General features: G+C 43.8%; 1 protein-coding gene across 1 annotated transcript in view; it reads left to right on the top strand.

Moving 5' to 3' along the window:
- Window positions 1-743: 743 nt before the first annotated feature.
- CNOT6 (CCR4-NOT transcription complex subunit 6) overlaps window positions 744-12694 on the top strand; it is a 64582-nt gene continuing 52631 nt past the window's right edge. The window contains exon 1 of the mRNA XM_080805019.1: window positions 744-870. The gene's annotated coding sequence lies outside the window, so the exon portion shown is untranslated. The remainder of the gene's footprint in view (window positions 871-12694) is intronic.

The following is a 12694-nucleotide window of genomic DNA, read 5'->3' as shown; positions in this document are numbered from 1 at the left end:
GGACTGAAAGGGGACGCTAATTAACGTTTTTCTGCATATTCCAGGCAGGAAGGAGCATCACGCGTCTGACCGAGCACGACCGAGTGTCTCCTCTCGAGGCCGATCACAGGGGTTGGCTCAAGTCCAGCAGAGAGCCGGTGCGCGTTTCCATGCGAAGGCCGGGAGAACGAAGGCGCAGGGGATCGAGGGCAAGGAGCGGAGAGAGGAGACAGAAGTGAGCAGCCTGAGCCCAAAAAGGGCGGCCGGTGGAGAAGAGGAGAGAGCCGGGACGGAGCAAGAGAGAAGCCGCGGAGCCGAGCGCAAAGAGGCGCGCGCCGGGCCGGCCCACCTTCGCCCAGCGCGGAGGGGCGCGAGGGGGCGGGGCTTGGCGAGCAGCGCGCGGAGCGAGCCACCCCTCCGGACCCCGAATGGTCGCGCCCCGCGGCGGCGGCCAATGGGCGGCCGGGATGTTGGAGCGGCGGCGGCGGTCGGGGAGCTCGCTGGCTGGGGGACGGCGGCCGCCGCCATGATGCTTGTTTGCTTTCAATGAAAACGAGGGGGGCGCGAAGGAGGAGGCGGCGGCGTCGGTGGCGGCGGCGTCGGCGGCGCGGAGGCGAAGGCGGCAGCGGGCGCAGCGAGGAGGGCGAGGCCGGAGGCCGACAGGGCGGGAGGGCGTAGTGGCGGCCCGTCGGGGCGGCTGAGGCGGGCGGCTGACGCGGTGGCGCTCGGAGGGGGAACAAAGAGCGGCGGCTGAGGCGGCGGAGGAGCGGCGGCGGCGGCGGCGCTGCAGCAGCGGGCGGGACTGGTATGGTGGTTCCACAGGTCAGACCCCGCTGCACTCACAGGGAGGAGGCGGCGGCAGCGGCGGAGGAAGGCGGCGCACCCCGAGAGGTGAGCAAGCGGGGCCCGAGGCCCGGCCGGGCGCTGCTTCCCGCACTGGCCCCCGCTCCGTCGCGCCGCCCGGGACCGAGGCGCGCGGGGCCGTGGTGCGAGCCACTTGAGTTCTGTGGGCGGCGGAGCTGGCGGCTGTTGGGGGCCTCTGGACGCGCCGCGGTGGTGATCCGGCCGGGTCCCAGGCCGCGCCCCCCGCGCCCTGCCGGGGGGCGGGGGGCGTTGATTGACGGCGAGGGCGGGGGCGCGCAGGGGGCGGGGGCGGGGCGCCGTGGCCCGGGGACCCCGGCTGCGGCCGCCCGGAGGTGGCGAGGGGGTGTCCGGGACTCTTGGCCAGGATGGTTGGCAACTTTGGCGGAGTGACCGTGTGAGATCGTGCGTCGTGGAGTGTGGAACTTCGCAGTTACCTCAACGCGGGAAACCAACTGTTGACCCCCCCGCACCCCAAAAGTACTTAAAATTCAGTTTAACGCAGATTTCCGGGGAGGGGATGGGAGTGACAAGGACCTGGCTGAAGAGGCACTTAGCGCCAGGTGAAGGGATTTATAGTGTTGCTCACAGCTCGGAGGCAGCCCCAATTACTTTGAAGCAGTTTTCTCCCGTAACCCCAACCCGCGTCTCTCCCTTTTTCTTTCTTTCTTTTTTTTTTTTTTTAAGATTTTATTTATTTATTTGACAGAGATCACAAGTAGGCAGAGAGGCAGGCAGAGAGAGAGGGGGAAAGGCTCCTCGCTGAGCAGAGAGGCATCCCCCCCCCCCAATGGGAGGCTCGTTCCCAGAACCCTGAGATCATGACCTGAGCCCAAGTCAGAGGCTTAACCCACTGAGCCACACAGGTGCCCCTCTCCCTTTTTATTTCTAAACGCCAATGGTCATTTTTTCTGGAAACTTCCCCCCCCCTTTGACGCTTTCCCTCCCTCTGTTTCCCCAGGGAGTCTGCTCTCCAGCACCTGTAACCTTTTCCTTAACTGTTAACAGCAGATGTCAACTTTGTGAATAGTCCTCTTGCTTGACCTTCTTGGATTTACCCTGTGAAGCTGACCCGGTTTAAACAGTCTGTTTGAATTTGAGTTCCCATACTTACCTGTTTTCTGGGTGGGTTGTCTCACTAGTGCTAGTATGGAATTTCTTGCATTCTTGTGTCTGGAGATCTAACTTGGCAGAGGAAGGAAGGGAATATGAACAAGTGAGAACTAAAACGGGGCCGCAGTAACGTTGGGTGTTTATCACAGCACGCTAAGGTTTACTATTTCACAACAGTTTTGTAGGCTCTCCTGGCTGGTGTGGTCATGCATCAAAAGGTTCTGAAGACTTTCTTTGTAGTTGTTGTCAGAGCAGTTACCACCATCTTCAGAGCGTGATGACTTTAGAATGACAATTGCTCAGTACTTTTAGACCAGTGATCTAGTCCAGTCAACCTGCTCTAAACAAAATCTTTGAAAAGCTACCGGTGTGGAAACTGAGACCCAGAAAGGTTTATGTGACTCGCCCAAGGTGCTTGCAGTTAGGAGGGAAAGCACAGGAGAGTGTGAGGTATTTGCTGGAGATCAGTTCTTTGGGGAGGGCCAAGGTGTTTTAATGGGTAGAAGTTACTTGTGGTCGTTGTGTCTCTTCAGTTCACAGGTGAACAAGATACTAAATGAAGTAGTCTGAAATGAGGGTGTGGTAGAAGACATTTTCTCGTGAGACTGAGAAGATTTGTTCTGGAAGTTGATGCTTGCAGAGTTTCAGAAATGTCTAGATCTGTGCTAATGTAGATGAAGAAGCCCTTTTGAATGCCTGTTTGGTTTGTAGGTGTTTTCAGGTTTCTTAAATCTTGGTGGCACATTAAAACTACAATTATTGGGAAATTTCAGACTATTTTCTCTTGACTAGAGATGGGGTTGGTTATACAACGTGGTCCTGACTGCAAATTAAAAAAAGGCATAAATATGCCTTTTGATCAGTGCTTAGGCATCCCGCAATACGCACGTTAACCTTATATTCTGTGAAGCATAAGTTTTTTCTTAACGTAGTGCAGTAGAAAGGGATCATGTATGTAAGGCATACTGAAATAGATGGTCAGTGCACTCACAGGTGTAGCCCTTGGGCCATGAGGGGTGAGTGACCAGTATCCTCACACGTGTAACTTTCCCAGGTGCAGGGTACACTGCTTGGGAAACTCTGCTTTTGAAGTGTTTATCACTTTGGAAAAGTCCAGATAGGTTCGGCTAAGGATATGTATTTTAATGCAGAAAAGACTTGGATTTGTGGGTATTTTTGTTGTGAATGGAACTTTATGTTATTTGTCTAGAAAAAAGTTTCAATTTCAGTTTTCAAATCCTTAGCTTCCCGTTTTGATGTACTTTTTCTTTAACTTTGCCTGCTTCTCACTTTATGAAGGTAGCCATTTTACAACAAAGTGTGGTTAAGAAAACACTGCGAAATCAAATACCAAATGAATTAAACTGTAGACCTACTGTACACGGAGCCTGGTGCATTAGAGTTGGAATTCACTATATTTTTGTATTTGAATAATTAAAGAGGAGAAAAGTTATTTTAGTCCGAAATTGGGAACTCATGTATGTATTGCCTTAACCCTACCCTTGTGGGGTCTTTACCTCTCCCTCATCCATTTATATTTTCTTGATAACTTCATTTATGTGTCAAGGAATAGTATATGCTGGACACAGTGTTGGACCCTGAAAATTCAGAAATGAATTCTTCATTTTTGCTATGTAGCCTATAGGTGTTGTAGGCGTAAAAAATGCTATGAGAGAATGAAAGAAAGGATGAATGAATTTGTGGAAGGTGTGGGACCAGTTTACAGAAAATAACACAGAATAGGTGTTTGTCAAACTAGGGTGAGGGGGTCATTTCAAACAAGGGAATGGTGGGTGCGTGAGGTACCAGAAGTTAGGGTACGGCCCATCGTGAGGTGATACTGGGACAGGGAGAGGGACTGGAGATGAGCCTGCAAAGCTGTGTCCTAGATTTTGAAGGACCACGCTTGCTCATCTAAAACTGAAGTTCGTATCTTTATCCCAAAAGAAGGGAGCCAAAATATTTTTATTAGGGGAGCAAGGTGATTTATATACTACTTTGGGATCAGTGTGGAGGATTGAATGGAGGCCCTACATAGGAAAATAGTATGGGGTTAGTGACTCTCAGTCTTTTTAACTTGGGTATAGTGTTTGTTGTGTTCTGCAGTTCCTTTTATAATGGACTTGAAGGTTTGGCCGGTTGCTCTATAGTACAGGGTGATTTGAAATCAAACTGTCACGATGTTTTAGAAGAAGTTAAAAGCAGTCAAAACAATGAAACCCATAATATGGTATACTTGAAAATTCAGGTAGGGAGAACTTGTTTTTTGAGTTAGTTAGGCTTAGGCGGACTGTGGAGCCCAAGCTGGAGAAAAGTGTTTACCAGAAGTGAGAGGCACCAAGTTTAAAGGTTGTGACTGTTCTAATAGTCAGTTGGGACATGAGCTTTATATATGTGAAACTTGGGCAGAGTTTTCTCTCCAGTACTTTACTGCAGTTGCAATATTGAAATTTTCTTAAAAAGTCTAAGAGCTCGGGGCGCCTGGGTGGCTCAGAGGATTAAGCCTCTGCCTTCGGCTCAGGTCATGATCTCAGGGTCCTGGGATCTAGCCCCGCATCGGGCTCCCTGCTGAGCAGAGAGCCTGCTTCCTCCTCTCTGCCTGCCTCTCTGCCTACTTGTGATCTCTGTCTGTCAAATAAATAAATAAAATATTAAAAAAAAAAAAAAAGTCTAAGAGCTCATCATACAGCTGATAGTTTATGTAGTCTATTCTTCTGTGAAGCAGCATGTAGGTTCTGAAAGTTACCATGGTATGCATAATTGTACAGTGGAAACTACAGGCTTGCAGGGAAAATGAGATCAAAACACAATGCTCAAAAACTTAGTGGCTCATTGTTAAAAACAAACTTGATGAAAATGGTAACACGGTTTTACACATATGCAATGGCTAAGGAATATATAAATACTGTAATAAATGTGGCACTTTACATTGAGAAAGACCTGGTTTGCTTGTGGAAATGGGCATGGAAAGGTTTGCTGCTTTTGAGTTCCTATGAAATGGTAGAAGGCAGGTTACCTGAAATCAAAGGGAATGTTATAGTAACACCAGATGTGGGTGAGTGGGTGTGGCTCATATCACACAGGGAGAACTGACGGGGCGGGGAGTGTTTGAGGTGTGTGTGTTTTGTGTATTTCTGCACAGCTCAGTTCAGCTGGGTGCAGTTTTCTACCTTCATGTAATGTGGTAGATGCAAATGGGAAATGGTATGCAAATGAGAATTTTGCATTGTGCTCACATTCCCTGATATATCAATCACACTGGAACAAATTCGCATTTCAGAACAAGCAGTATAGCAGAACTAATTATACTTGAATACAGCATTTTAAAATAGTGCTAAAACTCAGTTCCAAAAATACACAGACACCCATATGTCAGGCGCCATGTATAGACTTGCTATCCTTGTGGGGCTTATGGTCTTTTGTCCCAAGTGGATTTATAGTGGGGTATAAAGACGAATGAACCAATAAAGCACTCATCAGGTTATACAGTAATGAAGAATATATACAAAGCATTTGGGGCACGCTAAGGAAGGAAGAGCTAATTCTGCTTGGGAAACTTGATGGAGTCATCTCAGAGGTCTTCGAGCTGAATTTTGAAGGGCCGATAGGCACTTGTCAGGCCAGGTAGGACTTTTCATGGAGGGGAGACATGTGCAAAGTCAGGTTACATACAACTTGGGCTGTGAAACATAGGATGCCAGGATGCGAGGGACAGGAAGAGTGGTCAGAAACAGTTGGTGAATAGTCTTAGGCTTTTTCTTGAAGTGTGGGGACTTTAATGGAGATCCATTGAGAGGTTAAGTGGATAGGGGTGTGGAAATTGTGACGCACTTTTTCAGGAGACACATAGTAAAAATATGGAGATTGGATGAAAGGGGTTAAGAAACTGGGGCCAGAGAGTTCGTTTAAGTCCTTGTGAGAGGTCAAGGACTTAATAGGAGCTGGAAAAGAATAGGATAAATTTTGAAAGTTATCAGTTAGAATTAGGGACAGATAAGCAATGACTTATAAAAATAGAGTACCATTCAGAAGTTTTTTATCTTGGGTAACTTGGTATGATTTAACTTGGAAAGTAGAGGAAAAAGAGCAGATTTGGGCAAGAAAAGTGGAAGAGCTTGCTTTTGATTCTAAGTTTCACATAGCCTGTGGGGTATTTAGGTGGATATGTCTGATAGGTTTCTGGACCAGAGAGTGGTTGGGGATTTTATAGATTTGGTCAGTATGTAGTTAGTTTTGGAAGTTAGAAGATCACTTGGGAAGAGTGTATGAACAAATGCTTTTCACCTTTTTGGGGGAGGTAGGGTCCCCATTTGAGAATCAGTTGAGAATTATGGCCCCTGTTGAGGATAATGAAAGTATACATACCCTTAAGTCTGAAACACACTCATGGAGCTCAGCTTTTATACGACAGGAAGAGAAAAGGACCAACGGAATCCTTAGGAGCAACCAACATTACATTTTGGACAGGACTGCAATAAAATGGTTAACGAGGTAGGAGAATAGGAGTGAGTAAAATTACAGATGCCAAGAGAGGTAGGAGTGCTGAACAAGAGGGAGTTTTCAGTGGTGACAAATGATGGCCAGGTTTAGGGTAGGATGAGTTCTGAGAATGGTTTAGTAGAATATGGCAGTTACATGAATATAAGCAGAGCAAATATTTCTGGGACCGGAGAGGTAGAAGTCAGACTGTAGGTTAGGTTTTAAGCAAATGGGAGGTTAAGAAAAAGGTTACAGACTGCTGTTTGAGAAGTTTAAAATGGAAAAGAAAGTAATAGTTTAAAGAAGAGACAGGGTTGAGAGAAGGTAGACACCTATATTGGTTGCCAGCGTTATGTTTTTTTTAAGTCCAAAACAGGAAATAAATTTCTAATATGTATGTTTACATTTCTGAGTTTCCCCTGATGTATTGGCTTAAATGACTGCCTTTTTATTTGGTCACATAAAGTTATGTTCTTTGTGGAATTTTATGGGAGTTCAGAAACAGGAAAATTTCCTTATTGGAGGTGGCTCTGATGTAAAATCATAATGTTAGAACTTTCAGTCTTAAGTTAGTGGAAGACTAAAAATTTACTTTTCATACACCTTGCTAAGTTTGTACTTGTCCTGTGCTCAGCAGTCCAAAGTTGAGTTAAATGTTTGATGCACTTTTATTTTATTATTATTATTATTTTTTAGAGAGTGTAAGTGAGAGAGCAGGGGAGGGGCAGAGGAAGAGGATGAGAGACTCCCAAGCAGACTCCCCTGATGAGCAAGGAACCCTGTGGCCCAATCCCACAATCCCAGATCATGACCTGAGCCGAAATCAAGAGTTGGTCCCTTAACTAACTGAGCCACCCAGGTACCCATAAGTGTAGAATAGTAGCAAAGAAGGAATCATCAGGCATAGTAATTTTCTTTCAAAGTTAGTTGCTACAAATATATGCCTTACAAAGCAAGCACCTGGTGATCTAACAAAAAGAAAATAGGCTGGTGATCTTTGTATCCAAAAAGAGTATTAGAGGTTTTTCTTTGGATACATCTAGCTGTTGTATATAGATTTTTTACCTAGGCAGATTTTGAGTGGGGGAGGTGTGGTGGGATAGACGAAAAAAGATACTAGAGGAGTCTCTGCTAATTGAAGACCAAACAGAAATGAAGATTTATTCACATTAAGTAAAAAATACTATTTGCACTCAGCTTTTTGGGGGGCAATTTTTTCTTTCATAAGATTGTATATAGTTGCATGCAAACACCACAGCATCATAAAGCAGGATCTGGTGAAGCTAACTGCCATGTTTTGTGGAACAGTAGCTCTTCATATGTTTTCATCTAAAATTGTTGAATGTGAAAACTGTATTTGGGACATCTAAAGAATTAGCACTTCGTTTCTAATTTTAGGGAGACTAGAGAAACTCAGACTTAGGGATATGTAGTCACAGAAAAAAATTAGCTTTTTTGAATGCTAACGATGTGATAGGCATTGTGCTTTACATGTGTTGATCCTTGTACCAAAATTGTGAGTTAGATATCATTTTATAAATGAGGAAGCTTTAGCCTTAAAGATGAATGTAAACACGTCTTTCTTGATATAGGTCTGTTTGACTCTGGTTTGTGTTCTTAATTTCACTGTACTCCCCTCATTTCCATCGTAACACACACTCATGATGATGTGGCTTAGAATGGACCTTTGATACAGATTTGATAATATGGAGGAACCCAGTTGCTGCCCCAAACTTATAACCGTTTACATTGGTAGCTAATTATGTTGATGGAATAGAGCTACCTGGCAGGTTCTTAATAGTTGTGATTCTTTTTTTAGGTTATGGATCAAAAACCTCATGAAAGTCCACGTACGACTTTCATACTGGCCAAAAATCCAGTTTTAAAGTATTTCACTGTTGTAGGAAAAGGCAGTCACATATGTAGTCAAAAAGCCATGTATAGCAAAACTCCTATTTGAACAGAGTTGCTTTAGATTTCTTTGCAAATCTCCTGAAACATCACTTAGTAGCTTTAGAGCAATTTCTAGTGTTATTATAGGCTTCTTGATGATTGTAAGGTCAGCGTTTCATGAATAATTTCTTTTAGGGGAGAAAGGACTAGTGGGTTAAGCTGATTGCTAGTACATTAAAACCTTCCAAGTGATTGTAGATATGAATGAGCAGCTGGAATAAATGTTGTGTGCCCCAAGAGACCAAAATCCTCACTAAATAGTGGTCCTCAGACTTTATGAGTTGTTGTAGGAGAGGGAGAAGCCAATAGATATGGAAAATCTGACAAAAGATAAGAAAGAAATGAAAAGACTTCTGCTGGTATCCATCATTTGGTGCTGAAGCTATAAACCAGATGGTTGTTGCTTATGTGCTCATGTTAAGGAGCACATTTAGGATTGATGGTTTTGCTCGCCTTACCTTTTTGGTCTTGGTGAGGTTTTACCCACAAGTCATGATTTTGACTTACCACCCTGCTTATTGGTGGGCACTCAGCTTTTGCTGATTAGATGGCAGATTGTATTTGTCTAAGAATGTTGTTCATTCTGTATGTTTGACTTCAAATATAGAGAATAAAAACCTAACTGACAAATACTTGTATTTATTTTGAGTTGAAATTTGTGGATGACGTACTTGGGATATCTTTATAGTTGTATTTTGAGTTAATGTATTGGGTTGAATGAAATTGTTAGTATTTGAACCATTTTTGGCCTTTAAAATTAGTGGTTTCCTATGGTCGTTGCATAGGAAGCTTCTCTCCGTGCGTCTCTGACTGTATTTTATATTCACTTGTGTTACTGGGCATGTGCACATGGTTAGAATTGCATTTTAACAGCAGTGTGGTCCTGGGCTGTTATAGGCTGTCTGTCACAGGCTGGGCACTTTGCATGTAGATGGGTATGCCAGTCTTTTCCTTTTAGAGCTTGATCTCGACTACTCTATCCTACTGTTCAGCTCTGTGTTTTGGAGGAACATTCTACCATAATTTCCAGATCCCTGTTTTCAAAGAGGTCTTATTGATTGGAAATTTTAGTTAAACCAATTTGTACTGAAAATTATTTTTGTACTACTTGAGAAAAGATTTAAGGAAGTTGTGTATGAGATTTTGGGGGGAGGAGGGGTTGGCTATAGAAACCTTAAGTTCTTAGAGATATTACTAAGATGTTATTTGTCTTTTTCATTCTTATTCTCTCATGAGTGTATAGTGGAGTTTTCCAGAACCTAAAAAAATGTGTGGTACCTGATCAGATTGACTTCAGAGCAGATAGGCGAATCAAGCTGTCTTTCAGTATGTCATACATTAATGGGATTTGCAAGAACGTAAGACAGTGTCCTTCTCGTGGTATTGTACTTTGTTTTTGAAGACAGTTACTTTTCATGAAAATGTTTATTAACATGTGGTAGGTTTGGGACACCGGGGTGGCTCTTTGCTCAGCAGGGAGTCTGCCTGTCTCTCTGCCAGCTGCTCCCCCTGCTTGTGCGCGTGTGGGCGCTTGCTTGCTCTCTCCCTCTCTCTTTCTGACTTATAAATAAATAAAATCTTTTTTTTAAAGATTTTATTTATTTTTTGACGGACAGTGAGAGCGGGAACACAAGCACGGGGAGTGGGAGAGGGAGAAGCAGGCTTCCCGCTGAGCAGGGAGCCTAATAATGCAGGTGGGGCTTGATCCTAGAACCCCGGGATCATGAGCTGAGCTGAAGGCAGATGCTTAATGACTGAGCCACCCATGAGCCCCAATAGATGAGATCTTAAAAAAAGTGGTAGGTTTAATATTTAATGAGTTAATACATACTTTAAATTTTCTTCTAATTTCTAGAATGGCAAATGTTGAGAAGTGTAATCCACATAAATAAAAGCTCTTTGAGGTACTTGTGAAATTTTTTTTAATAAAATATTTTATTTATTTATTTGACAGAGATCACAAGTAGGCAGAGAGAGAGGAGGAAGCATGCTCCCTGCTGAGCAGAGAGCCCGATGTGGGGCTCGATCCCAGGACTTCGGGATCATGACCTGAGCCGAAGGCAGAGGCTTTAACCCACTGAGCCACCCAGGTGCCCCGGTAATTGTGAATTTAAAGAGTGTGTAAGTGTTCTGAGGTGATAGTGTTTGAGCTCTGCTCTTTTAGAGTATTAGGCAGAGTTTGGGAGTAGGGAAAGCAGGTGTGGAGTAGCCGAGGAAGATGAGACATCTGAGAAGGAAACTGGAGGGCTCATGGTCTCAGCAATACAATGTTTGAGAAGGAGCATGAGATCTTGGCTTTATCAGTGACATAATTCTAGGCTTGTGTAAGGAGCTTTGTGGCTGGATTGTCTGAGATTCAAACCTCAGTGCTACTGCTTACAAAGTGTATGTGACCTTGGGCAGATTATTTAAACCCTGTGTCTTCACCTAAAATAAAATGAGGTCAGCATCTACCTCATGGGTTGCTTTGAGAATTAAATTGAGGAGGATACAGGTAAATGACTGCATAGTGGTTGAGAGCACAGATCTGTGGATCAAACTTGGGTTAAAATCATAGTTGTGCCACTAGTATCTCTGTGACCTCAGGCAAGTTACTCATTCTCTGGACATTCCCTGTGTTTGTAAGGAGAATAATAGTGTTTAGTTACAGGAGTCCTGAGGGTTAAATGAGATAATATACATGAAAGGGCCAGATAGGCCTGTCACGTGGTGGGTGTGCAAATACTGTTGGTTGTTTCTGCCTAGTGCCTTGTGGCAAATAGGCACGTGGAAGTTTTGCTATTACCCCCATCCGTTCAGGGTTTGCCTTTATTTTACTAGAGTGTGTCACTGAGGTTATGTTTATACAATTTAAGTCTTTAAGGCTGTCCCCTTGAGTCTTATCCCAGACTGTCCTAGAACCAGTATTCTCAGTTTTTGGTCCTTTCTGTCTGGTTTTTCTAGATTTTGCCTTCAAGATTAGAAGCCTAGATATTAGTTTTTCTTGGTGGTGGTAAAATGGGCACTGCCTCTGTTAGTACACTTGTCTTTTACAAAATGTTTCTTCTTTTTTTTATTTTTAAACTGTCACAGCTTCTCTCCTTCAATTTTTACAATTATTCACCAATTACTTAACATTTTTTAGGCTCTGAAGAGATTAAAAAAATATTTAAAATATAAAGCCATCGGTGGGTGGGAGGTTGGGGGAGCCAGGTGGTGGGTATTAAGGAGGGCATGTATTGCATGGAGCACTGGGTGTGGTGCAAAAAACAATGAATTCTGTTACGCTGAAAAGAAATAAAAAAAATAATAAATAAATTGGCAAAAAATATATATATATAAAGCCAAGGAGCTATATTAGAGTAGGTGAGTGAGACGGTTAAAAAAAAAAGGTGGAGTTAAAGATACTATTATAGAAATATCTTCAAGGGCCGGAATAGCTCAAAGCAGGGCATGATAAGCTCCTGTGTTTGGGAGGGATAGGGAAGAAGGACCTTTTTGAAGTTGGATATCTGATTTGGCATTTGAAGATGACTAGAGTCCCTGAGGTATCTGGAGGGGAGGGAGAATGGCTTTTCAGGCAGGAGCCATAGCACATGCTAAGGCATGGAGTGTTGTGAGAATTGATTGGCTAAGACTGGAGAGGCACCTAGGAGTCAGGTCAAAAAACTTTGTTTTGTAAATGAGCCTGGGTCTCCTCTGTTTAGCTCAACTCATTTTTGAGCCTCCTTTATATCAGGTGCAGTGTTAGTCCACGCGTACAGAGTTGAAGGAGATGTGGTTTTAGGACCTTGAGGTAAGTACTTATATTTTTAGGAGGTCATTCTGGATAGTGTCTAGGCTGCATTTGAGTTAGGGGGCAGCAGAAGAACGTGGATCTGAGGCTGTTGGATTAGCTCATATCTCGGGGAAGAGCCCAGGAATGGAGGCACAGTGGGCGAGAGGAAGATTTAGGAAGTTAAAATGGGCCGGAACTGCGGACGGGATGTGAAGGCTGGGGTTGCGTGGGAAAGAGTTAAGGATAGTACCCCTATTTCTGGCTTGGAAAATGGGTGGGGATCATAGCGGAAGGAAGGTTAGAAAACCAAGATGACAGTTTCACTTTTTAGTAGGGTCTTTTTCGTACCTTGGGTTTTGTGTTTGTTTTTTGTTTTTGTTTGTTTTTTACTAGCTTTTTATTCTGTCTCTCCTGTGCAATTCAAATAACCTTTTTGAGAGATTATCATGAGTTGTAAGATACCTGTGGTAGTATCATTGGCTATATTTAAGATTAGCCCTTGACTCTACAGATCCACAGTTAGGATTTACATTGCTTTTACGTTGTTTTTTT

This window comes from Martes martes, assembly GCF_963455335.1.
Source record: "Martes martes genome assembly, chromosome: 5".
Lineage (NCBI taxonomy): Eukaryota > Metazoa > Chordata > Mammalia > Carnivora > Mustelidae > Martes > Martes martes.
The sequence above is the reverse complement of the archived record's forward strand: the minus strand, read 5'-3'. Positions and strand labels throughout refer to the sequence as shown.